The 26,444-nt window shown below is 42.8% G+C and overlaps 1 protein-coding gene across 4 annotated transcripts in view; it reads left to right on the forward strand.

The window, feature by feature from the left end:
- The first annotated feature begins 612 nt into the window (after positions 1-612).
- The window catches only part of SGMS1 (sphingomyelin synthase 1), a 107,083-nt gene continuing 81,251 nt past the window's right edge, over positions 613-26,444 (forward strand). For 3 of the 4 annotated variants that reach the window (XR_013957194.1, XM_080620782.1, XM_080620785.1), the window contains exon 1: positions 613-739. The gene's annotated coding sequence lies outside the window, so the exon portion shown is untranslated. Of the gene's footprint in view, positions 740-24,926; positions 24,957-26,444 lie in introns of those variants that run through there. The other variant, XM_080620783.1, reaches the window with a different exon arrangement.

The raw sequence follows: 26,444 nt of genomic DNA on the forward strand, positions 1-26,444 counted from the left end.
CTGCCAAGTCCACCACTAAACCATGTCATAAGGGCCTCATCTACCCAGTTGAGTGTGATTGAACCACTGCCCCAGGCAGCCTGTTCCCATACCTGATCACCCTTTTGGTGAAGAAATTGTTCCTAATACCTCATCTAAACCTCAGCCGGTGCATCCTGAGGCCACTTCCTCTTGTCCTATCATTACTTGGGAGAAGAGACCAAACCCCCCTCACTACCACCTCCTTTCATGCCAGCATGAAGCACAACCTCACCTCGTGGTGGACAAGGTCACGCCTGCCCCAGCTCCGTGAGGATGCCAGCCAGATTTACCATGAGAACTTTCACCCCTTATCTGCTTGCAGAAAGATGCTGATGCCGGCTGCTTTGTGGTTTATTATTCGGTTACATGCCTGCAGAAAGCTTCTAGGAACAACGCTATAGGGAAAACCAATAGCTCTGACAGCGACGAGCGTCCCGACCCGTGTCCCGACCGATAACAAGCAGTGTACTCGCAGATAACCACCATGCACAAACGTTTCTGGTCAGCACCGACCCATAACAAAACACCCACCCCCGCCGCGGACAAGATGGCGCCGCGGCATGACACGACGGTCACGTGACGCGCGGTGCAGCCCGCCCCGCCCGCCGCCGCCGCACGGGACACGGGGCAGCCGCCGCCGCCGCCCAGGGGATCCGCCCGCCCGGCGGCCGTGCCGGCTCGACCCGACCGGCTCCGCCGCGGGGCTTCGCGCCGCACGGTGAGCAGCGACCCGCGCCGCCGCCTCAGCGTAGGGCCGGGCGGGGAGGCCAGACAGGCCCGGGGGTGGCGGCAGGACGGGGCAGCGGGTGACAGCGGGAACGAGGCCGCTTCCGCCCGAGGCGGGGTCGTATAGCGGCGAGGCCGGACAGCGGTTTGGGGGTACCTGGCAGCTCAGCTTGGCGGAGGCCTCCGCAGCCCCGGAGGGTGTCCAGGCCCCCTGAGTCCCAGGGGTGTCCCTTCTGGGAAGCTCGGTTCCTCTCCGCCCGGGGGCCCTGAGGGAAGTGTGGTCTCCTCAGCTTGGGGGTATCTCGGCCCCTCAGCGCTGGGGGAACTGCAGCTCCTCGACCTGAGATTTCCCGGGCCCCGGAGGCTCAGAGGGCTACAGCCGCCTGAGCTGGTGGGACTAGAACTGAGGAGACTTCACCTTCCTTGCTCCCCCTGCAGTGCTGGTCCCGTAAACTGTGATGCCTGGTCAGGTCTGTTACCTTCCTCCTCAGGGTGTCTGAGTGGAGGGTCTAGTCCCCTCAGCCCCAGAGCGCCCGGGAGGCATGTGGGCTTCTCAGCTTAGGTGGACTGTGGGCCTGAGCCCGGTCTGCTCAGCTCAGGTAGGGCCCCCTCTCAGTCCAGGGGTTGCCTGGTACCCTCGGCTCTCTGAGGTGCGAAGGCAGACTGCTTCCCACTCCAAAAGAAGCTGAAGAAGTTCACAGTGAATGGGGAGATCTTTCCTATCTGATGACTTCAAGGGCTGTAGTGGTGGCATCAGGGATGCACCACCTCCCTGGGTTTGAGGCTTGCTGAGTTGACCGCAGCTCGAGTATCTCGGGAACGAAGAGGCTGGAAGTCAGAATGGAGGGTGAGAGAGGCCTCACCATCAGTGGCAACCTGCCAGGCAGGTGTGCCCCCTGTTTGTGAAGCTGCTTGCTGATTGTGAAATTGCTTGCTGATTGATGCGCTGCATTACTTGGATTTTTTTACTTGGATCTTTTTACTGTGTTCCTGCTGGAGGCCCTGTTTTGATCAAGGTTTCTAATTTATTCTGTCTTGTGTTAAAACCTCATTAAAGAAGGCCTTGGTGCCTGAAGGCACTGTAAATACATGAGGCAAGGATGGAGAGAGAGAGGAGAGTATTATTTGTAAAAATTGGAGCTCTGCCATATTGACATCATGCTGATGAGCCTGCCTGATGGAAGGAGCCTTTCTTAGCAGAGATGGAAATGGGATGTCCGTGAACGTTCTTGTGTCACTTGGGCTGATGGTAGTATCAACACATTGTAATGTGATGACAGGTTTTGTAGCAGTTCCTTCAGACTCCATTCTGCCACTTCTTGTCTGCATCGATGAACGTGATTTCTGTTGACTTTCATACCCATTTGCAAACCAGTATAGAATACAGATGCCTGTGGTACCTGACAGTTGAAGTCAGTGGAAGCTCTACTGTTGATCTTGGTGGGTTTGGGTTTGTCTATGTTTGTTTGTTCGGGGAGTGGATATTGCACTGGAGTAATGTGTGCTTCTGTTTTGTGTATTGTTTTGGTGGGCATTGGAATTGCTTTAGCTTTGTGAAGTTGTTCAGAGTTTAGAAACTGAACCCTGGATGGTGGGAGACAAAAGATAAAGTCTACCTTTACAATAAAGGTGATAAGACTCCTTTAAATCCAGAGAGATTGCCTTAATTGTCAGGGTTTGTGCATGTGGAGCAGAATTAAATTTAGCTCAGATGCATTTAAACAGTGATTTGTGCAACAAACTGTGATTCCCAGATTTATCACTCTTTTGTCTTTCACATATCAACCCAGAGGCAACATGCCTCCACATGTTTCATTACCTCTTAATGAAAACTTGTGACACTTCTAAGTTAAATAAATCAAGTATGTGGATTGTTTTTAAGACTTGGAGGTATTAATGAATACTACTTGACTACTCGGAGTTAACGGTATCCTTAAAAGGCAGTGGGTTGTTAATAGCACCTTCTACAGACCTGTTCTCCATGTATACTATTGCTTCTCTCAACACCTGTCAAGCTTGAATAGGTGCTGCTTTTAATTAAATAATTATTGAGTTCTCTTGAACTGAACATATGGAAGAAAAACAGATACGCTGTGGGTGATGACAACTTAAAAATGCTTCCCATCTTCTGGTTGCTGCTGCTCTGCGTTGTTCAGTGGTGGTTAATTGGTGTGCTAAAAATGGGTGGCCTGGGACTTAGATTTAATAGCAATTCCAGTCTGGCTGTAAGGAATGGTTGACGAATTACAGGCTTTTTAACTGGGGCAACAGGGCACCCTGTAAAAAATGCTCAGTCAAAAATAATCCAGATCCTTGTTCTCCAGCTTGTTTGGAGTTAAAAAAAAGGTGGTGTAGCACCGTCAAAAAAACCCCAACCCCAAACTAAGAGAATTGTACGTAGCCGTTTCTGTTGAACATGACATGAGATCCTTCTCTTGTGGTGTGGTTCACAGAGACATATGTTGTGCAAGAAGGATTTTTAAGGCTTCACAGTGAGGTAGATCCAAAGTGTTCTTTGTTGAAATAGAGCAGAGCACCTGAATGCTATTTCAGTCATGATTCAAGTGCAGCACATCAAAACCAATGGTACATGGAAAAAGTGCTCCGAAGTGGAGGTGAGTTTAAAATAAGCTCAAAACTCTGAGTTTTGAGAGGTGGGTTTTTGGTTGGGTGTGTGTTCAGTGGGATGATTTTTTTTTAACAATCGAAGGTTCATGAACTGAGCTCCCGGTACTGTCAGTGTTTTCATAGAATCATATAATGGTTTGGAATGCAAGTGACCTTCAAGATCACCTAGTTCCAGCTCCCCTGCCACAGGCAGGGACACGTTCCAATAGACCAGGTTGCTCAAATTCCCATCCGGCCTGGCCTTGAACACTGCTGGCAATGGGACAGACATAGTTTCTCTAGGCCAGTGCCTCACAGGGAAGAACTTCTGCCTAATATCTAATCTAAATCTCCCCTCTGTCAGTTCAGAGCCATTCCCCCTTTTCCTGTCCCTGCAGGCCCTTGTAAAAAGTCCTCCAGATGAAGGCCCCCTTGAATATGGGAAGGCTGCTGTAAGGTCTTGTCCCCAGAACCTTCTCTTCTTCAGGCTGAACAAGCCCAGCTCTCTCAGCCCTGTCTCCATAGCAGAGGTGCTCCAGCCCTTGGAGCATCTTCGTGAGCTCCTCTGGACTCACTTAAGCAGGTCCATGTCCTTATGGTGGGGATCCCAGAGCTGGATACCTCACTGCAGGTGGGGTATCACAGGAGTGGAGTAGAGGGGCGGAATCCCCTCCCTCAACCTGCTGGTCATGCTTCTTTTGGTGCAGTCCAGCATATGGTTTTCTGAAGGATTTGGTGTTATTGAAGGTTTTTTTTGCACCCAGGACACCAGCACGCAGATAGGGGCAGGCAGCCTTCCAAAGGCTGATGTACTACATGACTCGTGTGCTGTGGATTGGAAACTCTGGCTTTTAATACATTTTGTATTCCAAAAGTGTGTGGCATCATTCAAGTTAATAATTAAGTTTTCCCTGTCTCACCCCGTTTGCTCCCCAAAAGGCTGGGGGAAATGCAGCAAACTGAAAAAAGTGGGAAACCTACTGGCTTCTTGTGGCACTTTCATCCCAAATATATTGTATGCTTTTGAAAATCTACTTAGCAGAGGCTGTGTTTGGTGCCGGTTAGCTGTGCTTGTTTTTTGTTGCTAAAATGAACATATCCTAATAAGCTACTAGGTGTAACTGGTTTCCCTGTGCTTTGTAAAGTTCTTAACATAAGGGAATGTTTAAACATCCATCATCCATGAAACTACCACCTGAGCTTTGTTCTTACAGCTCTTAACCAAGAGCATCAAAAAAAAAGTCAGTCTAATTTAGGAGACTACAACAACTCTCATAAAGAAATGCAGCTTTTAAAATGTAGTTACTGCTGTTGCTGGTCTTTATAGTTCAGTCATCCAAATCACTTGAGCAAGATTTGTGTGAAGCAGAACATGTCCTGTTGATGCTTCTTTCATTGGTCTGTGAAGTGCTGCCCTGGTATCCAATTGCACATCCATATTCAAGGAAGAACACTAATAAATCTTTATTGCAAAAGCATCTTCACTAACCATAGGTTTTGCTTGTGCTAATTTGTTTATATTTAAGCAAATTAAAAAAAAAAATATCTCCCTCTGCTTAATCATCGTTCTAGAGGTTTTTTCCTCAGACTTCCCAGTGTGGTCTGCCTTCTGTCTCCCTGAGTTTTTGAAGCTTTTTGGAGGTAGCCTGCTTTATTTAAATGGAATTAAGGTGAAGCATATTGCCACATGTAAAAAAGACTTAAAGGGATCCCTGAAGTCTTGGGTTTTTCTAATGCAGGAGGCATAGCTGTGCGAAAACTTGCAGCTTTCTTGGCAAGCTGGTGAGGTGCAGGTGTGCAGTGGGGAGGCACAGTAGCAGAATTCCTCAGATCTGCTCTTTGGGCTGCCTTCTTGGGGTCCAGTGCTGCGTCTTTAGCCGTTTGGGACACAAGGCTTGGAAAACTTAGTGCTTCTGTGGGCATCAGTCAGTGTGGGACTACAGAATGGTGGTGAGTGGGGCTGTGTTGCCTAAGCCTTCATCAGAAAAAGGTAGGAGGAGTCAGAAGTAAAAACAGCAGAAGAGATTGTAATTCCCATTTTAAGAACTGAAACAATCTTACAGTAGGTATATAACCCCCAAAACCTAGCCTTTTGGAAGGAGATCTTGCTGAATAGAGCAGCTGCTTTTCTTCTCTGCTCTCAAATTATGTGCAGCCATAGCTGTGTGGTGCTTTTGCAGCCTTGGTTTCAGAGGGATTTTTAATAGCTGTCATGTTTTCCTGTCCAGTGCAGCTTACACCTTTAATTTCCTTGACTAAAAAAAGAGTACTGCCTTTCAGAGGGTCTTACAATTTTCGTTGCTGGGCCATTAGTGTATTAGCTTAGCTTTGTGTGTGTTGAATGCCATTAAATGTCACTTGCAAATTTTATGTTGGGAGCACTGAGATTTTTGCTAATTGAATTTAAAGTCTTATACTTGAATTTATTAAAATGGCAGATTCAGACAATTGAAATACCTTAATGGGAGAGTGTATAAGCATTTGCAAATTTTATCTTGTAGGTGAATCTAACAGTGCATTTGTGCAGATTCATGCAGATTCCTGAGCAGACAGATTAGGTTTCAGTGGGGCTTACTATCTGGTTTTTTTTATTATTATTATGATGTGGTGACAGCTGGCAAAATTCAGTATGTTTGAAAGTCTTCATGCTTGACATCTGTTCAGGGTCATTGTTGACACTAGCTTTAAATATTTTTCTAAAAATGGTAGATTATGGAGCCTTCCTCTCTGCTCAAATTAAATTCATCCTTCTGTAGCCATAGTTTTAGGTACTAATGGAGAAAGGGTAATCGTTTAAGCTGTTGGTCTTTAAACTCTGTTGTGCTTTCTTTAGTTGTCTGTAGGCCAGATTTCTGTGGTTTTTTTATGCATGAAATATCACCCTTTGCACCTGAAAGTCTGTTTGTTGTTGTTCTTTTTTTTTTTTTTTTTTTTTTTCTCTTTAGGAGACAGTCTGCACAAAAACTCTGGCATTAACAGTTTTTATTTATTCATTCATAACTTAAGCAAAAGAGCCAAGGATTAGATAAACACAGAGACAGCTCTCACCACCTACAGGAGATCCTGCTGCACAAAGTAGATATTACCCATTACTGGAAGGAGTCATAAAGATTCTTACTAGGCTTTCCTAGTGGTATAAATCTATGCCTCCCTAGATAGCATAATGCTTTTAAGAAGTTTGTCTTGAAACACTTTCATAAAATCTCTTGATACCACACTTTGACCTTCTGCCACTAAGCTGCATTTCATACGGGCTTCTGGCATGAGCTCTCCTGCCGCTTTCAAGTAAAAAATTTACCAGGCATTGGAAGTTTGACTCTGCAGTTGAGCACTGTGGCAAGCTATGAAAGCCCTATTTGTACACAGAATAGATTTTTGCTTGCTAGGAAGGCTTAGTTACTTCAGTAACTGCATAGGAATGGCTTTGAATCTACATACTAATGAAACAGTTCCATCTAAATCGAGCTATAGTGTCTCTTCTGCTCTGAAGTCTGTACTTTGTCTTCCTTGTGCCCCTGCTCTTCTGCATACAGTTATATGTAGTCAGATTATATTGCTCTGGAAAACTCGTCAGGGAAGTTAATTTAAGAGTATTTGAAGGCTTAAAAATTATTCCTGCTGTTACAATGATGAAAAAGACCTTGAAAATGCCTTGAGGGCAGTTGCTGCAAAAATACCTGCTTGGCTATGCTAATTGCATACAGTTCTCAGAGTGTGCTCACTGTTCACTGATGTAGTAACTTCAAGGTGGCCACCTTTAAGTGCAAGTGCTGTTGGCCAGCTCGACTAGTGGTGGTGCATCAGGGCTCAAGGTCCGCTTGCTTTAAATGGGAATGGAGATCAGTGCCAGTAGGTGAGTCAGGCAATGGGCGGCTCAGGATGAGCTTTGCCACTTACAAAGGGTGCATGAATAATATAAAGTGACAATGTTCTGTGAATTCTGAGTATCTGGGGAATACAGTGTTAGTCTAATAGTTAAGTGAACAAGACTTGGAGGAAGAACACATATGTGTTCTTCTCAGAATGCTGAAGTTGGTCATTTGTGGGGCAGGGTGCTGAGAAGAGGCAGTGTAGGGGGTAGGTGGTGTGCAAAGCAGCACTGTGAACAACGCAAGAACGGGCAAAAAAGGGTGAATGAAAGCAGATGAAGGTCCCAACGAAATGCCTTGAGAGAACAGCTTGTTCTGTTTCCACCAGTACTTTTTGGATGCCAGCATATGCATTTAGTGGAAACATTTTTATGGAGGTTCACTGTGCTAGAAGAAGTTCACATTTGCCAAAAGCAATATTTAGTAATGGGCTAGGGTTTCTTCCTGAAATAGTGCAAAAGCTTTATTTTGCAGTAATGAGCAACTGGCCACAAATTAACAAAATGACTTGTCAGATACTGCCTTTGGTTTTGTGCATGTGCAATTTCCTATTTCAGTTTTTCTTATTTTCAAAATGTAAATACATTGTTCATCAAAGGACATTTTAAAAATCAAACTAGGGCCCAAAGCACATTTAAGTGTATTAATTGCATTGTTATGTTGTTCAGAGTTTCTTTGTGAATGCTTGCAAGAAAACAAGTACCTATGCTCGGATGACACAGACCCATACAGCCATGTGTCTTACCTTCCAAGCATCTGTAATGTTTTTGAGAGGCAATGCCAGAGTTCAACTGAGAGTTCAATAAGTATAAATGGCTACAAGAATATCTGTAGAGATGACAATCACAGAAAAGTTTGTTACCTCCTGTTCAGAGCAAGACTAGCTTCAAAGGTATGTGAGGTGTTGAAAATCTCTAGGGGAAAAAGCTCTATTGCTGTAAGATTCTCATGTGGTCTTTGGGAAGAGGGGTTCTTACCTTGTATGTAGAGAGTCCATCCTGCAAGCTTTATTCAGTGTTTCTCAGTGCTACAGTGGAATGGGAGTGGAGAAGAGGAAAGAACATGAGATACAGATAATAAGATACAGGTGCATCATGCATTGGAAAAGGCCATTAGTTGTCTTCTCTGTGCCTGTCCAACTGAGCTGACATTCTCAATGGACTACCAGTTACTCCTTAAAGATCTTGACTTCTGAATGGTGCTCCTTAACTCGCATTTTGTCTTGGCACAAGTGAATTGACAATCATTTTATAACTGCCTACAGGGAACTTTCCTTAGACATTTTATTGAGTGGCTGCCAATCTTTAAAATCCTTTTATCATTATTCCCATTAGAAGACTTCTTTGCTAATATCGCACAAAGCACTTAAGAGGTTAAAAGTGAATTGTTTGTGTTAACTTCGTAATCCTTCTCACACTGGTAATAGTACTTTAATACTGTCCATTCATAGTTGGATATGAGCAAATATTTTAAATAGTTGTTCACTCTACAAAAAATGTATATTGGCTTTATAAATGGTTTTGTATTTTATTCACTAATGATCTGGGGATCTTGTTTCCATGTTCAGGACTTCCTTTCTGTTCTTTTCATAGCTGTAGCCTGAAAGCAGACTGTACACTAGAAATCATAAGGAGTTGCTCTGTTCCTTCAAGTGGTTCCACTCTAATAGCTATGTGTTGAAATTCAGCCTGCAAGATGCAATGCCATGCTATTAAATTAATTACTTGTGTTTATTTGCAGATTGGTTAATAACCCAGCCAGTGTCTTGCCCTTCTGCTATAAGCTTTGCAAAATTGCGAAGCAGATAATGCTTTGCCTGCCTCTGTCTAGCTGCGCTTTTCAGCACATATTGAGAATGGGGTTGGTTGCTAATGTGTTTCTGTTACATGCAGCTGGGGGGATGCTGAAGCTCCAGCCTTTTCAAGGTTGAAGATTCCAAAGTCAGGTCTCTCGGCATGTGCAAAATTCATCATAGCAAATTAAAAAGCCAGAACAGCTTGATAATTATGAAAATCCAAGTGATATTTGAGTTTGTTTACCTGATTTCAAGAAAATTAAATCTAGTTTTAGACTGCTTAATAAATATAATTAATAAACTATATCTGAATAAAGCACAAATAGGTTTGTAAGGACAATTTTTATACTGTGTGAGAAGGATTCATTTTTCCTGTGACCTATGTCAAGGTGAAGCCTATGTATCTTTAGTAGGCAAGGTGCTACTGCTTGTAATTGTCTTGTGTTTCCAGCTGTGTTGTGCATAGTTGGACCTTACAGGGTGAAGTAATTTCAAAGTAGCTGAATATATAACTGAACAATCCAATAAATACGCCTTACCCCTTTTGAACAACAGAAAAAGTAACTGCACCTCATACTCTTGGTTACTCAGGCATAGGTGGGGCACACAGTTCAGTCCTATCTGTTTTGTAAGTTCATGCACAAATGTTATCATTAAGACTTTGACTAATTGCAGTGTTTAATGTGCATGCAAATGCTAATAAGGATGGCATGCTAGTTTCTAAAGGATCCTAGCTGATTTATTCTGAGTTTTCATTTAAGTAGCAATGAAAATTTTTTTTATGTTTTCAGCATGTGGATCAAGTCCAGATGTTCACTGAAGATGAACTGCTTGAATTTTCTACAGTGAGGGAGTCTAGTTTTCTTTGATGCATTACTCTGGGCTGGTGGTGGCAGGGTGGCTTGTGGCAGGCAGAGGCTTCCCACTCAGTGACCCAGGTGAGATATGAATGACTTGGGGCTGTAAGCTATGATCCCTATCAGTAAATCTCTTCTTTTAGGTTGAAAGGGTGCAGGTTCAATTCCCAAAGGTTCAGGTGTGTCTGTTCAAAGTGAGCTTTCTGAACTGAATTGATTCATGGTTGTCATAGCGCTGGTTGGTTGGTGGTTTGTTTTTTTTTTCCTCTCCCCCTTCTCTTCACTTCACCAGTTGCCAGTGTTAAAGGGTGTCCCAGGAGGTTTTGGAGAAGTGTGTTGTGGTTTACCTAGCAAAGTAGGACCTTATCAAGAGGGAATTGGCAACACACTGAATGTCAGCACGTGGGATCATGCCCACATTGTCTGCTCTCACTAGCGCTGTAGTAACAGACTTTTCTTCCATATCTGTGTCATGCAAAATAGCAATGGCAATCTCTGCACGACTAAGGTGGAATAACTTCTGCAATGACTGTTGACTCCATCAACAAACTTTCTTTATGACTGATGTGGTTTTGAGTTGTGGTTTTGTTTTGTTCCCGCCCCCCCTTTTTTTTTTAAGAAAACACCATGAGAGGCAATTGTCTGTAGTAGACTAAACTGAAGTGGGTATGAATGTGTGCCAGGTTTAGTTCTTGCATCCTTTTGTCTTTGCTCTTAATGTTGCTAATAGTTGATGAAAGAGGCAACATAAACTTCACCTAGTAGAAAGAAGTCATCATCTTAATTCCACAGACACTTGCAAGTGAAATGCCTGGAGTAGGGTGGTGAAATACTGGCACAGGTTGCCCAGAGAGGTGGCGGATGTGCCATCCCTGGAGACATTTGAGGCCAGACTGGATGTGGTTCTGGGCAACCTTATCTAGTTGAATCTTTGCAGGTGAGTTGGACTAGATGAAAGGACCTTTGAAGGTCCTTTCCAACCCAAACTATACTATGATTCTATGACTAAATATTTGAAGAGCAGATAATGTTGATGCTTCTGTATTTATAGCTTTAAAAATGGGTGGAAAATTAAATATAAAGAGGAGTGCTCTCTATATTGGGTTCTCTGGAGGCAGTATTAGTTTCTTCTGAATTTGAGGATTTGTTTCCTTTCAAGGACTGCTTTAAAAACATTTCCTTTTTTATAAAGCAGGGGTGAATTACTCTGTGGTCATTTATATAAAGTGACTTGGCTACATGCTTAATAATAACCTACGTATTTTATTTGTGGTGTTCTTATTTTTAAACTAGGATCTCAAGTCAGTCCCTTAAAAGACAGATTGTTGTGTACAGGGCATGTTAGATTGTCTTGAGCAAAGTACCTTCCCTTTTTTAATTGGCACTTTTATTGCTATGATTTATGTTCACAGGGTGAGGGCAGCACTGTTCCTCCAGTGGCTTAGACAAGTGTTAAAAGTTAACTGCAGGGAGGAAGAGGAGAGTTTGTTTTTAAGCACAGCTTTTAATGAAAGTATTCTCAGCATGACTTTGCAAGTATTCCTAAGTTAAATCTACCAGTTGTGGTTTCTATCGTCAAAGTGGGTAGGGGTTTGTAAAGGCTCAGGAATGCAGCTACAATCATATACTTTCAAATCACTTGTTAGAGTGTCCTGGCCTTCCTGGAGTGCTGGTCTTCTTGACATTTCTCCATGTCTTCCTCCTCCTCGGGTACATTCACACCTTTCTGAGCCCCTGCCGTGTCCTGTGAGACATGTGCTGCCACCACCTTCCCCCTGGGCTCATAGATATCCCTGAGAGGTGTCTGTTAACCTAAGGAGCATCAGGAAGGAAACGCAAACCTGATCTCTCCAACTGCTTGTCATTAGAAAGAGGAGAGACAGCAGTGGGTTGTGAAGGAGCCTCAGCTGAGTGCATGGGGGAAATTGAAACCTGCTGCTCAGTCACGGAGTTGCATCTGCTGCTGTGGAAGGAGAGTGCCTTGGCTCTTTCTCAGAAAGGGTTAGTCATGGCCCCACTGGAACACATGCTGTAGGTACCACTGGCTCCTGCCTTTCTGATGGGGACCTTCTGTTTGGGGCTTCTGATAAGGTGAGAAGGGAATGAGAGCTTGGTAGTTACCAACAGCTGCCTTTGCTGGATCAGTCACCAGGTTTGTGTGTGTTGTTTATATACTCAAATGTAGGAATATTGTTCTGGCAAGTGCATTGCTAAGCTCAGATTCTCTTTTCATGCTCACATGCAATTAACTTCCTAAAAATTTCAGGGAGGGGATGAAAATGTTGTAGATTGTTTGTAACAACTGGTAATAAGCCATAGCTGATCAAGCGTAAAGTGTGGGCTGTTTTTTTGAACGGGTGTTAAAGCAGGAAAGTAAGCCTGAGTTGGTAAGGCCAGCATCAGAAATTTAGGGTATGTGTTGTGTTTTCTTGTATATTATTCATAGAGAATGTTTCCTTTTTTCCTTAATGAAACTGCTTTTGCCATGTGTGTCAATCCATCTTTAATCCTACATAGAAAGACCCATGGCTATATCCGATGAGAGCAGAATCTGCTCGTGCTTTTGGGACTTAGAGATTCCCCTTTTGCAGCTACCAGCCCAGCAGTTAAGCTTATTACAGTAATTCTGTTGTGCCATTCAGGTTGTTTCTCACCCCTCTCCCAGTCAGGCTGTTCAGCAAGCACCCTCCAAGCAGTTGTGGGGAGCATAGGAGGATGCTTTGCCATGATTACTGTCCCCTCTTTTAACAACCAAAAAGCAGTGTGTAGAGCTGCAAGTAGGGAGGATTCTCATGCTGCTTCTTGCAAGTGTGTATGTTTGGATTTTCACCAAGCTGCGTGCTATAAACCAGAATAAAACTTAACCACTGAAGGCATCCCAGTTATGTTCCCGCCCAGGTCTTACGTGCTAGTTGTGCTGTGCTTGCTCTGCGAGAGATCAGCCTGCATGTTTACATCCAGAAGCTCGACCAGGATGACAATTTTTAGTTTCAAGATCTGCTTTTCCCAGTAAATGTGTGTGTAAGGCTGGAGGCAGGGATAAGCATCCCCCGAGGGCAGAGCACGGCAGGGCAGGGGAGGGAGAGATGGCTGCAATTCCTCCCTCCCCGCGGAGGGGATGATCCCATTCGAGCAATCAGGGGAAACTGGCAGTTTTTTAGCAAGCCCCAAGACTTTGCAGATGACTTTTAGAAGGGTGGAACAGATTCCTTCTCCTGACCCTGAGGTGCGTCTAGTTTTGGGGCCTGTGGCTAGGGGAGGTAGATGCAAAAAACATGCTTTTGTGAGATCCGAGGCAAATCTGTAGTATAAAGGTTTCTTTTGCTGAGAAGTGGAAAATGTACTATCGACAGATCTAAGGACCTGGGTGCTGCTGGCACATAATTTTTTTTCTTTTCTTGAATTGAGAACCGAGAGCAGTTAACTCCAAAACCAAATCCTGTAGAGCAGAACTAGTGAGTAAATACCATGTTGGGCTGTGCAACAGGAATGGTCAGGAGCAGACATTTTCAGATGGTTTTGTTTAATGTCATGATTTATTTATTTTCTTTATTCTTTTAATTTATTTTTTATGGTACCAGTGCTCTTTTTGGTGTTATATTACTGTTCTGCCTTTTGAATAAGGCATCGTGGGGTCTTCTGTTCATATAGAGGAAGATCCTTTCTACCGAGTGACTCCCTGTTCCCAAGTGTAAGATTTCTCTGCAGCCCCAGCAGCACTTTTCCCTTTTGAGGAAGATGTAGTTCAAGTTTCCTCTGTCTTTTCCGTGATTTTAAAGAGAAAATATGCTGTTTTGTTCTGGCTGAATTTGCAGATACATTGCTGGAGCTCCGTTTTTCTTTTTCCTGATAATTAGTGTTTTTGCACCTCATAAATAATTTGATTAACTGTTAAAACTGGAAGAGGCTGTTTGGCATTTATAAAACTAACGGAAAACTTGAGTAACACTTGCATTATAGGAGATGGCCTCTCAAAAAGGGAAGTGGTGCAAAAGCTGGTAATGTTTTCTTTGCTGACAAACCTGCTTGGAGGAGATTTTAAATCCCTTGCGTCTGTGCAAATGCAATTTTCAGGCTGCTGATTTTTTTTCAGGCTATTAGTATTTTTAACAGGAATAGACCAGAGCAGGGAATTCCTTCCTCTCTCTCCAATGCAGTACTTTGGTTTCTTCAGGGAACTTGTCTTTCAAAAACCACAGTTCGGTAACTGGGTGTGGTATCAAAGTTTACCACAGAAACTGCCAGAGGACCAAGTATTTCAGCAAGAGCTAAATTCCTGAAACCCACAGTAAAACTCTTCAAAGTGTAAAGGCATTGAGGTTGCATAGTGAAAATGAAGAGATGATGAGGACTAACAGATGAGACATCGGGGAGAGTGAGTTGCCCATGCAGGTCAAAACTAGGCTGGTTGCACTTCTGGCTTTGGTGCCTGAGGTTTTTAAAGTAATGTTGGTGGTGTCGAGAGGGTGGCACAGTGGTTCCTCCGTCCCGAAGAGCTGGCTGTGTCTGTCAGCCCCACGGCTGCGCCTTCCCCAGCACCGCGCCTTCGGTTTGTGCAGTGGAAGGATCTTTAGTTTTGTGGCTGCTCTTTGGAAGTGGTAAAAGCTAAGTCAGAATATGTATTTGAACTCAAAGTATGTATCCGTTAATTGCATTGGTTGCGATTCTCAGGCTGCTGCCGAATAGCCGAGGCTTTGCGAGGTGCCGAATAGCTGCGTGGGAGATGCAAAGTGCATCTTTCTCCATTGCTTTTGTGGTCCCCGCCCAGGTCTGCTTATCCTACAGGGCTTTGCTCTGCCTTGGAGGCAGAAGCTTAGCAAACAAAGCGCTCTGAAAAGCAAACTCTGAAAGTTTATCTCTTTTACAAGGAATTTCTAAATGAATACCGATCGTGGTTTCACTGAAGCCTGGGAGGTAACCGTTCTTACCATTTTTTTTTAACTGCATAGGAGGGATTTTGCAGCAATGCACAGATGCTTTTTTAATGCCCAGAAGAAGCAAGATTAAAAAGCAGTTACCCCAGCCTGAGAGGGCCATGGTCCAGAAAATTCATTTTCCAAGTCAATGGCTTTTAGGCCAAGACAGAAGGTAGAAAACTTTTAAGTATGAGAAACAAATTTCTGCTCTACTTTGTTGCTGTTAAGCTTGAATTACTTTATTTATGGACACTTTGTGCAGCCCTCCAGTGACCCCTCAACTCCTCCCTGCCCCCTAGCAAGTCATCCGCCACTTGTCAGTGTGTGTGTGTTCAGGCCACTTAAAAAGCACTGTTACTGAGATTTAGATATCATTTGTATCAGATTAGGGATGTATTGATTTTTAACACAGGATAACTTGCTCATCAGCCACTCTTATACACTGCTTTGTAGGCTAATTAAAGACCCAGGTATCACTTTGTAACTTTGGTTTTTACTTGCAGTGAATTAGTCAAGTGCAAATCCGTCTTGAATTCCTTTCCTCCAGTGCGTATATACGCAGGTGTCTTTTCTGGCCACTGCAACAAAAGAAGAAAAGAACTTTCTTTGCAGGAGAAAAAAGCTTCTGCTGAATTTGGTGTGTATGGAAGATGACAGTAGAGCCTTGCTGGGAGTTTGAGGAGTGTGGCTCCTCTGAACATGGCATATTGTCAGAAGGGTTGCTGCTGAACTTCTGTGTTTTACAGCCACGAGGGATTAAACTGCTTCCAGCACACAGATAGCAGGGCCTCTGCTTGCTTGGCCTTCAGAGACCTAAGAAACAATCACGGTTTGTGAGATTTGGGAACAGGCTGCACCTCAGCTGGGTCACCGAGCTCCTCTGCAGACCCAGCCATGGAATTTAATACTCCCATGGGGCAAGTATTCATTGAATTACTGTGCTGTTGTTACCTGTATCATGCTGCTCTGGTGAACAGAGCTGCCTTCCAGCTTCCTCCTCCTTCTCATTGATAACTGTGGCACCAATAGAATTAGCAAAAAGGAACATGTAAGACAATGTTAGTGTAATAGCAGATGTGCTATCTCACTTCAGCTGCTCTTGATGTCAGACTTTGAGTATGAGAGGCTGGTGAGATGTGCTGGAGAAGTTTAAAAAAACAGATCAGACCAAACCAAAACCAACAAACCAAAAAGCCTCACTGAGAAAGGGGAAGAAGGAACTGCAGCAGAGCTTCAGTCTGTCAGGCTCTGTTTGCACTTCTGGGTGCACAAGGAGTTGGGAGAGACACAGCTGGGAAAATGACCCCAACTGACCAAAGGGATATTCCATGCTTTGTAGCGTCATGCTTAGCATATAAAGCTGTGGGAAGAAGTGTGTGTGTGAAGTTTGTAGTGATGGCATTTGTCTTCCCAGGTAACAGTTACACACAATGGAGCCCTACTGTCCTGGAGATGGCTGAACGCCTGCCTGCCCATGGGAAAGAGTGAATGAATTCCTTGCATGTACTTTTCTTGCATATATGGCTTTTGCTTTCCCTATTAAACTGTCTTAAACTCAACCCACAAGTTTTCTCACTTTTATTTTTCTGATTCTCTCCCCCATCTTGACGTAGTGAGTGGTTGTGCGGGGTTTAGCTGGCAGCTGGGGTTAAACTGTGACACCCTATTAAGCAAGAGACAAAAAAGCAGCATTTGATCTAGTTCATGAGGATGGTGACAGGCTCTTTGTGAGTGGCTTGTGACTATGGGGAAATCACACGCGAAGGTGCCATCAGTGTGACAGTATAAATCTTGCTACTGTGACTCCAGAAATGCTGAATGTGAGTTGAAGATGTAGCTGATGTAGCTAAATGTGAAATTGAATGTTTGGCGTTTTCAAGTTTGTTTTCAGCTATTGCCTGTGCCCATTCTTTCTTTCCCTCCTGCATGAGATGTTGTAACCTAAAAATAAAATGTGTTGTGTGTGGGGAATGGGAAATTAGATGGTATGACAGATTTCAGCTTTTATTGCACCAGTGTTTGCTTTGTGCGAGAGGTTTTCTTCTGGTCAGTGAAGTCCCTCTATGTCAGGGTAGTTCAGACCATTCATTGTGCAACTGAGGCTGGGCTAATGCTTATCTACTTTCTGGCCTGTAATTAATACAAACCCCAAATAGAAAGGGGAGATTGAAGGCGGCAAAAGGTTGTTATAATTTCTCTGAGGTGGGCATAACCGTTGAAGATCTCTGAAAGAGAATGAATTTGTTTTCTATGTCACTATCCTTATGCACTGACTGGGAAAGGTCTCTTGGTGAGGTGGTGACAAACTGTTATGCCATTGATTTAAAACACTGATAGGTCACTGGCAATGTTTGGTCCGTCTGTGGTAGACGGATGACTTAATTGAACTAACCAGGATAGCTGTGTCTTTTTCCAAATGTTCAGAGAAGAATTTGAGTGGACAGGGAGGCTGAAGGTCACTTTCATATTCTGTGGCATGTAAATTCAATGGTACAAGGTAGCTTTCTTTGCCTGTTGCTCTTTGTACTGACTGGTAAGATCTCTATGGCTTTTAGTTTGACACACTTGACACTTGCTACAGCATAAGTGGTGTTTGCACGCCTGCTTCCATGTGTTTCAGAATTAGGCTTTCTCTCCCAATGGGTTTGTAAGCATGTGTCTGTAGAGAAGGAAAAAGAGATCTCATTTTTAAAGATTGTAGCTGTCTTGTAAAACCTGGAGGTGCTGTGTGATCCTTTTTGTATATGAGAAGCCTGCCTTTCTGCCTCTCCTGTACTTTCAGAGGTGAAGTATAGTTTTTCTTTTCTTCTCCCCCCTTTTTTTTCTTTTCTTCCCCCCCTTTTTTTTTCTTTTCTTCCCCCCCCTTTTTTTTCTTTTCCTTTTTCAATTTTTTTTTTTCCTTTCCCCCTTTTTTGTTCTTTTCTCTCGCTCTCCCCGTCCCCCTAACTAGGACTTGAAAATCTTGTGAGACTTGCTGCCTTTGGTGTTCCTACCTCAGGAAGTACAGCCGATGGTTTTGTATGTTGCATTTAAGCAAACCAGCTAATTTTGGCGCTTGGTATGCCTGGTGTTAGCTATGTTTCTCTCCAGTGTAAGAAAAAAAAACTGGAAAATGAAGTCTGTCTGGTTTTACTGTCATGTGGTGGTTGTGATGTGCTCATTATCTTGCAACTTGTTCAGTACTAAGTAATAATAATGCATTTTTTTTTGCTTTTTGGAGCAAGGCTGAAATTATCTGTGTTCACAGATAAAATCTGCATGCTAGTGCCAAGGGTCTCGTCAGGAACCTGTAATAAACTTGCTAGCTCTTGCTTGAGACTCATCTAATATTCTCATATTTAAGTGTTATGCAAGACTAGTCTCGAAAAAGTCTTGTAGGGCTGAAGTTAACCTCATAGAGGGTAAGCACCAAGTTGACCAAGGTTTATTCAAACTTGTTTCTTTTGGTTTTTTTTTTTGTGTATTGGATTGTCTGGGTTTCACTGCTTGCAGTTCCTGTTTGTGTAAGGTCTGACCACACCGGGTGAATTGCAACGTTTAAGGCAGTATGATTAAGACCTATGTGAAGGTCCGCGTTTTTTGTAGTACCTTACAAGAAGATGGCTTATCAAACTGTAGGGCATATTTTTCTGCACATGCATTTGTTTGTAACTTTCCGTTTTGTTACCCCAGCTTAGAATCTTCTAGTGTTTTTAAACATAAAAATACAACATATGTAGTGTTACTTTGCTGTAAATGTTCATATAGGGAATTAAACAGAGCAGGAAAACATTTCCGTACCTGCAGGTCACTGTTTTAAAAGCTGGTTTTTGTGTTGTTTTTTTTTTTTTTTTTTTTTTTCCCCCTCCCCCCCCCCCGGTTATATTTGGTGAATTAATTTGTAATGTAGCTTGAGTTAAGTCCATTGGGTAATTGGGCAGTTTATGGAAGTGAGGAACTGGTGCAGAACCAGCTCGTGATTGGGAATTCCCTGGTAGGGTCAAACAACAAACCGCAACACAAGGAAAGCGTGCACCTGAACTCTAGGCTGGCAAACCTGCATTAAATAAGGAGACTGTATACAAAAATGCACTAAACAATAACTGTTACAGAACCAGTACAGTGGCACTGGAGATAACTGTCCCCTGATCCCTCTTTCCCTTTGCCTACCCTCCAACTTAGGTGTACTTGCCTTAGCAAGAAGGTACACCTCATCTGATTGAGCTTTTGCTGCTCTGCTAAAACAGGGATCAGGAATCAAATACGTTGAGAGCATGTTTACAGCATGTCTTTAAATGAGTAGACCTTTGAGCGAAAAAGGAGATGCTTCTTTGCTTCTTTTGAACGGTAATGTGCTTAATATGCCTGTCTTCCAGTTCTGTACCTCTGGGATAAGCGAGTTGTGCTGAATTGTAATTGTTTTAAAATCTTCTCTATCGACTGTTATGCTTTTGTCTCTGGTGACCAATGTGTAGTTAATTCCTCGTGTCTCAAATTACAGCCTAACTAATGTGCTTTGGGCAGTTTTGTTTTTAAGGTGGACATGACTATTGTAAGACTTAAGTGTAAGAGATCTGCTGGCCAGCAGGATTTCACTACTGCAAGTTAAATTGCAGACCAGGCTACAGGGAAAACTCCTTTTACTTTTATACTGGTTTTCCATAGCCTGCTTACTCAGGAAGACCCCATAAGCTTTATATTACTCTGTTGCGACATCAGGTTTTTCCTACTGATGCAGTGGGCTGCTCTGAACACAGAGAGAGAGGGTGAGATGGCATCCTTGCTTCCTCTGCTTGTTCTCAACCATGTTATAACAACCCTCCTTAGCATCTGTTAAAAGCATTCTTCTCTGCTTTTTTGTTTGTGCTTTTTGCTTTAGCAAAGTTGTCTTTTATAGCTCTGAAGCCTTAAGGAAGAAAGTTTCTGGCAATAACTGCAGGAGTTGCAGCTCTTTACTGTACTAATGCTGAAACCTGTGTTTTTCTTTAAGGTTTCTTGGAGCCAAAATATTTAAAAAAAAAAAACAAAACAAAAAAATGGGGGCATTTCATCTTCTGTGTGAACCACTTAAAGACAACCTTTACCCACAGTGTGGAATGCAGCCACTGTGAACGTTGCAGTGTGAGCAAGGACCTCTCTGCATAGTTGAGGGCCAGTGTTGGGATGTCATGGGGCAAAGTGTCATATCTAAATGTTAATTTTGATGAGCATATCACACTCCAAGCCATTTATAGTATGAAAAATTACTGGCATCCGTAACCATATTAATTTTTATTTATAGAACAGTTCACAGTAGTTTTTCTTACCAAAATTGCCACTGAATATTGCTGCGTAGTAAGTTGAAGCAACTAGAAATGTATTTGCGGAGTGCTGGCTTAACACCAGCCCTATCAGGTTCAACTGCAGAAGAATAGACCACAAGTGATGGTGGAAAGGCATTGGAAAGTGAATCTGGTAGGTGTGGTTTAGCACTGACACTAGCAGATGTGTATTGTCCCACTGTTAACCAGTGGCATTATCATTTGTCTTTCATGCAGTGCCATGGTCAGCTCTGTCACCTGTGGGGAGAGTTGCTGTTCTGTCCTTTTATTCTGTAGGCTGTTTAAATACTAAAGAAAATATGTAGTATGTTGTTGTCATTTGTTGAATGTTGCTAGTGGCATTAGAGGCCAAAGTGATCAACTTTTTGGGATATTTAGATACTTACGCTTTACCAGAGACGATTTACATTCATGAAAGAATGTAAATATCAGTTGTTCTGCCACTTGCAAATATTGGTATGACATCTTAGGAATCATGAAGGAGCCTATTGAGATGAAGTCTATTTTTGTATAATTTTTCTTTCACAGAAAAGGCACGTTTCTAGTATTTGTTATTTTACAGTAAAGGTTTTCTAAAACATCTCCCATATGTTATTACAGAGAAGTGTCTTCAATCTGTGGTTTGTAACCTGACATCTGTTTAGGAGAAAGAGCTGAGGGAGAAAACCCTTGTGATAACTTAGAAGTTAGGTGGTAGTAGTGTAAACATACCTGCTTGAATCTGTAAATACCCTGGAAGCCAGAAACAAGAATTTCTTTCCACCCTATCTGTGTGGGAGATGGGATGCAGCAGTGACTGGTATCCCAAGGAGTTGGAAGCGGCATGTATTCCTCTCTCTGCACAGCAATGGATGTGTTTGGACTCATCGCCAGATGATGTTATGGACACAAAGTTTAACAGGGATCAAGTGAGTTGATGTGGGAGGGTGGAGAAGCTGAGGACGTATTCGGATGAGAGATTTCCCAAGCATTCATCCCCTTAAGCCTCAGTACAGTTTTAAGAAACTGCTGGAGCTGAATGTAGTCAAAGCCTCAGAGCCTTGTCAGACGCCAGGCACGCTGTTCAGCTGCTCTTATATGTTCATTCAACTTATGGAGCAGAGCAGTTTTGATTTTTTTTGTTGCATGGGGATGGCATTAACATAAAACTCCTGAAGCTTGGGGTGACTGAATTTGAGGGTTGTAATAGTGGAGGCAAATGCCAAGCTTTTACTTGTGTGATGACAACACTGAAGGGAATCTCTGCGGAAGGTGGTCACTGATCTTGGATATTCTGGCTTCAGCCCGAAGGTGTTATGGGAATGATACCTTCTGTTTTTCCATTTCACAACCTTTCTTTGATTGAGTTTTGTTGAACAGTAAGGTGAATTGAAAAGGAGGTTAAAATAGCATGGGATAGCTGCCCACGCTGGCATACGTGACAGTTTGTTGTTCCAAGAGCAGTATGATTATTTTGTAAATTGTGTAGAAGAGACCCACATACAAAGTACTAAATGATATTTTAAGAGCTTAAAAAGGTTTAAAGAAATATCCTTTATAAATGTCATTGTTGCTAACAGCAGATTTTTATATACTCAAAATATCTTTAACTGCTGAGGTAACGTAGGGTGAGCTGCTTGGGTGCATTTTGAGTTGTATTTGCCAGATTAGTGCAGAATGTGTTTAGGTTTTTCTGTTTCTTTTGTTTGTTTGGCTGGTTTTTGTGTGGTGGTTTGTTGGTTTGTTTTTTTTTTCTCCAGTGAAGGTTCTAATGTGCTTCATGAAGCATGTTGGTTTTAGCTTGCTTGAAAAGCTTGAGCAATGGACACAAAACTTGTCAGCATGTTTCCAGCTGTCCTACTAAGCATCTCCTGACCTCCTTGCCCAGGAGAACCATTGACATCCACTGATGCTTCTGGAGTTTGATGAACTCCATGCAATGCACCAGCTTCTGGAATTTGGTGCACTCCATGCAATGCACCACATGTCCTTGGAGGAGCTGCAAGACCAGAGTAAGCTGCTGTTTGCCTTTGATGCAGGGCACAAAGGAGACATTCAGTCACCAGCTGAGTATCGAGTTTCAGAAGTAAATCTGAACTAATGCTCTTAACCCTGCCGGAGCTGAAAAAACCACACAACAGATCTGGTTTTGTGCTCTGCTTATTTGCCTTAATTTCTACAGACTGCACAGTCTGTAAATGACCTTGTCTCTTCATTCTGCCTGTCATTCCTTTGGGATCTGCAGGTATACATACCAGCATACATCTTAGTTTTCCCATTCTTCCCAGGCCATCATCACCACTACTCTGCAGGAACCATATTCCAGCTAGCGAAGTCTCATATGGTAACTGTTCACATGTTAGAGGCTGGAAGAAAACCCCCAACAATTTCTCAACTCTCTGGTCAATGAAGGGTGCATCTCCTTTTACCAAAAAAGTTATTTGAATTCCTCTTTTTGTAATAGCTTTATATCAGCTATTACTTTTGAAAAATGTTTGGAAAGATGAAATATGTTTAACAAGGGCCTCTTGTTTCAAAGCGCTTGCAAAATGGGAAGAGCTAAGTTTAAACTGGTGTGGTTTGTTTCCGAGTCAGTAGATAACTTGACAAGGGAGGCTTTTGTGTGTGAAGTCATGTGTTTAAATATAGTATGAATTCTGACACATGATGTTGCTTGCAGGTCGAGGTGAACCATTTCTGTCTGTATCCCCTTAGCACAAACATGTAGACTGTGTTTGTCATGGAGTCCTCTGCATTCATCCCATTCTCCTTCAGCTCCTGTAAAGCCAAATGTCGTGGTTTAAACCCTGTTGGCAAGTCAGCCACACAGTTCCTACCCACCCCCCCACCCCCCCCGGGGGATGGGGAGGAGAATCGAAAGAATGCAACTCCCACGGGTTGAGATAAGAACAGTCCAGTAACTAAGGTATAACACAAATCACTACTGCTACCAACAATAATAAGGGAATATAATAAGGGAAATAACAAGGGAAGAGAATACAACTGCTCACCACCTACCGACAGGTAACTCACCCCCACCCCGCAGTGTTCTAGCCCTTCCGGGTAACTCTCAGTTACCTCCTGGGCATGATGTGCTGTGGTATGGAATACCTCTTTGGCTAGTTTGGGTCAGGTGTCCTGTCCCTGCTTCCTCCCGGCTTCCCCTCCTCCCTGGCAGAGCATGAGACTCACAAAGTCCTTGGTCAGACTAAACATTCTGACGAGCAACTAAAAACATCGGTTTTACCAGTGCTGTTCCCAGGCTGAAAGTAAAAAACACAGCGCTGCACCAGCTACTAAGAAGGAGAAAAAAATGACTGCTACTGCTGAACCCAAGACACCAAATTAGCTACCAGTCAATGGAAAATGATCCGTGAGATGGCAAACACCAGTTTGATCAGTAAAAATAAGCAGTATAGTAAGCAATTTGAAGTAGTTCCTATTGGTGGCAGAAGACAGGAAACTTTGCTCGTGTTACTGTCTATTGCAAGACTGGCAGTGAGTTCTGTATCCTGGTTTGTACCCTGCATTCCTTATCAATGACATGTTTGCGTAATGAGCTCACAAGGTATGGTACGAAAGGTCACCAGCTGAAGGGAAGACTTGTCATTTTCTAGTTGCTTTTCGGGAAGACGCATGTGACCTTTTATGAGTAGGTTTGCTGATTACAAGTTGAGGCAGTCCTTGGTGGATTTGCCAGTAAGCAAGGAACATGTGTTTCAGAAGCAAATATTGCAGCAGACAGCATTGCATTCAGAAAAATGTTGTAACAGTGTGCCTTGAGGTTATGATCAAAGCTGAGGCTTTCAAGAAAGTCCTTATAATAGATACATATGTGTATGTGCACTAAGTGGACTGCTAGTGGGATCTGTATGTAATAGTGGCAACTTCCTTCCAAATAATGATTCAGAAAGTATTACCTGTTTAAATAACCAGACCAAAGTTGGTTATAACCAGGGGAAATCACCTAGATAGGTCTAACTGGTGATATCCTGAAAATGACCTAACTATGAGTTAGTTGCAGTGTGTTTCATTTTATTAATGTTTTCTAACCTAGTAATAGTTTGTTTGGTTTAGAGTTAACTCATCTCAGCTATTTATCTTCAAATTATTTTCTGGTGAATATTGGAAATTTGTAGCATCTCAGCCTGCAGGGACAGTTGAAAATGTTGGTATCTACTAAGTTACTTCACAGTGTCTTAGTGTTCATCTATTGTGAAGATTCCAAGTGCCTCTGGGCAGCTGGGACCCTAAGTGGTAAAGGGACTCAGCAATGTTGGAGTCAGATTTGTGGAGAGAAGTGTGTCCTGTGAGGTGTTTTTTGGAAGGCTGAACTGCAAGGTGGGGAGAAGGTCTGAGGAGGGGAATTACTATTTTAGAAATGCGGGAAGAGACAATTTCCTTTTAATGGGATTGCTGTTTATTGTGTAGTCATGTGCTAGACCTCTGGTGACATGACCTAAAAATAAGTCCAGGCAACAGGCAAAGGGGGTTTTGGATCTGGAAGTGGCTTTCCTCCTTTGTTATATCTCCTGTCTCTCCTGTAGTTATTTAGTAAGAGAACTTCAAAGTTGTCATCTTAACTGGTGCTCATGCAGTCTCCCCCTCCCCCCCCTTCTAAAAATTATACTTCACCCTATTTACACCATAAAATGAAAATCAAAGCTGGTGTTGTCCAGTCTAGTGCAGAAAGCACACAGGTGTCTTAAATGTGAGACTGAGCACAGTTACGTACTTCTGTGCTAAAAGTGCAAATTTTAATAGTGAAGAAGGCGTGCTTGCTGCAAACAGTTTTGTTTGTTTGTCACTGAAGTCTGAGCTTCGTCCCCTCTGTTTTGTTCACAGAGCCTTGTTCAGTCAATGACATGTTGGAAGAACTCACAAAGGTAATCCCATGAATAAATCTTGCTAATTAACATGATTATGTTGCTGTCAGCAGTGATAACAGTTTTCTCAGGTCTTTGGGACACTAGGAATGAGTTTGCAGCATGCTAGCCATTTGGCTACCATCTTTCTATACAAGAAATGGGCTGCTTCCTTCCGTGCTTCACCAAGCACTGATTAAAAATGCGGTGTGTCTGGCAGGGATGAACTATCTCTAAATCTTCCTCAGATAGAAATGGAATCTAAATATATTATGCTTTTTTACAATTAAAGACAAAAAAGTAAAATGGAAGTTACTCTAAAATACAATAGCAAAAGCTGGGATGGGAGAGGGAAGTATTTGGGTAATGGTTCCCTACTGCAGCTCTACATAAAACAAATTAGGGTTGCTCTTTTCTTAAATACCCTTTCACTGGGAGTGAGCTCTACCTTATTGCTGCATAATTTTGTTGTCTCTGCAGGAAGTGTGCACAGGCAAACAACTGTAGATTAGGAGCGATTTGCAAAATAGTTCATGATTAGCATGCCTTTGGAGAGGTTTTCTGTGTGAGAGCTGCATCACAAATTTTACTGGCTTCCTATGTTCAAAGAATTAACTGTGAGGAGGATTAAAATGACATCTTAGACATTGGCTAAACATTCTCTCAAAATCCCTTAGGTTGTCTTTTAATCAATTAATTTGACTTCTTTAATCCACAAGCATACTGGGTTGGCCAACTTGTGCAAGGGATCTATTTAAGCTGAATTTCTCCAGTGTATTTTAAGAAGTACTTTGGTGTGTCTGGCGAATGAGAAGCAAACATGCCAGTGAAATGTGGAAATGTGCCTGCCTTCCTGTGCTAGGGTGTAAAATGAAAATGCTGCTGTAATCATTGAGGTGCCACGTTTGGTAGCTGGTTAACCCAGGCTTTGCAGACATTCCTGATCCTTGCTGCTCATGTTGGATAAGAAAGTAAGACAGCAGCCTACACTTGCTCGTTTTGCAACAGTGCCACTTGTATATATGTGTTAAGTGGAAAGGAAAAGAGGTAGAGGAGAATCCTCAACAGCTTCATGTCTGTGCTTTGCAGGCACAGCTGATGGACAGACAAGGCATTTTTACTTCTGTAAAGTCTTGAAAAGTTGCCCTTAGATGTGGATATATATTCTCCTAAATCGTGCAGATGGTTGGTTAGCTTATAATTTTGCAAGGGTGACAAGGATGTTAGCATTCACCTGAAAAACATTTAAATATTAATAAAAGGAATGTGCTCTGTCTGGAAATCCTGCAGGTTTCTGCAAGCTGTAATTTATTTAAATGCATTCACCAGAGATGCAGCTTCTACTCTAAGCCTGCCCTAAGATTGAGGCTTTGCTGGTTACAGTTTATTAGATAACGTATTATAAAATGGTGCATATATTCTGAGTTAGCTAGCAATGCAGTAGAGGGTGTTTGGGTGCTATTGACAAAGACTGGTAGTTTTTAGCCGTCTTGTGATAGGGAGAACAAG

Source organism: Psittacula echo (assembly GCF_963264785.1).
Source record: "Psittacula echo genome assembly, chromosome: 6".
Classification (NCBI taxonomy): domain Eukaryota; kingdom Metazoa; phylum Chordata; class Aves; order Psittaciformes; family Psittacidae; genus Psittacula; species Psittacula echo.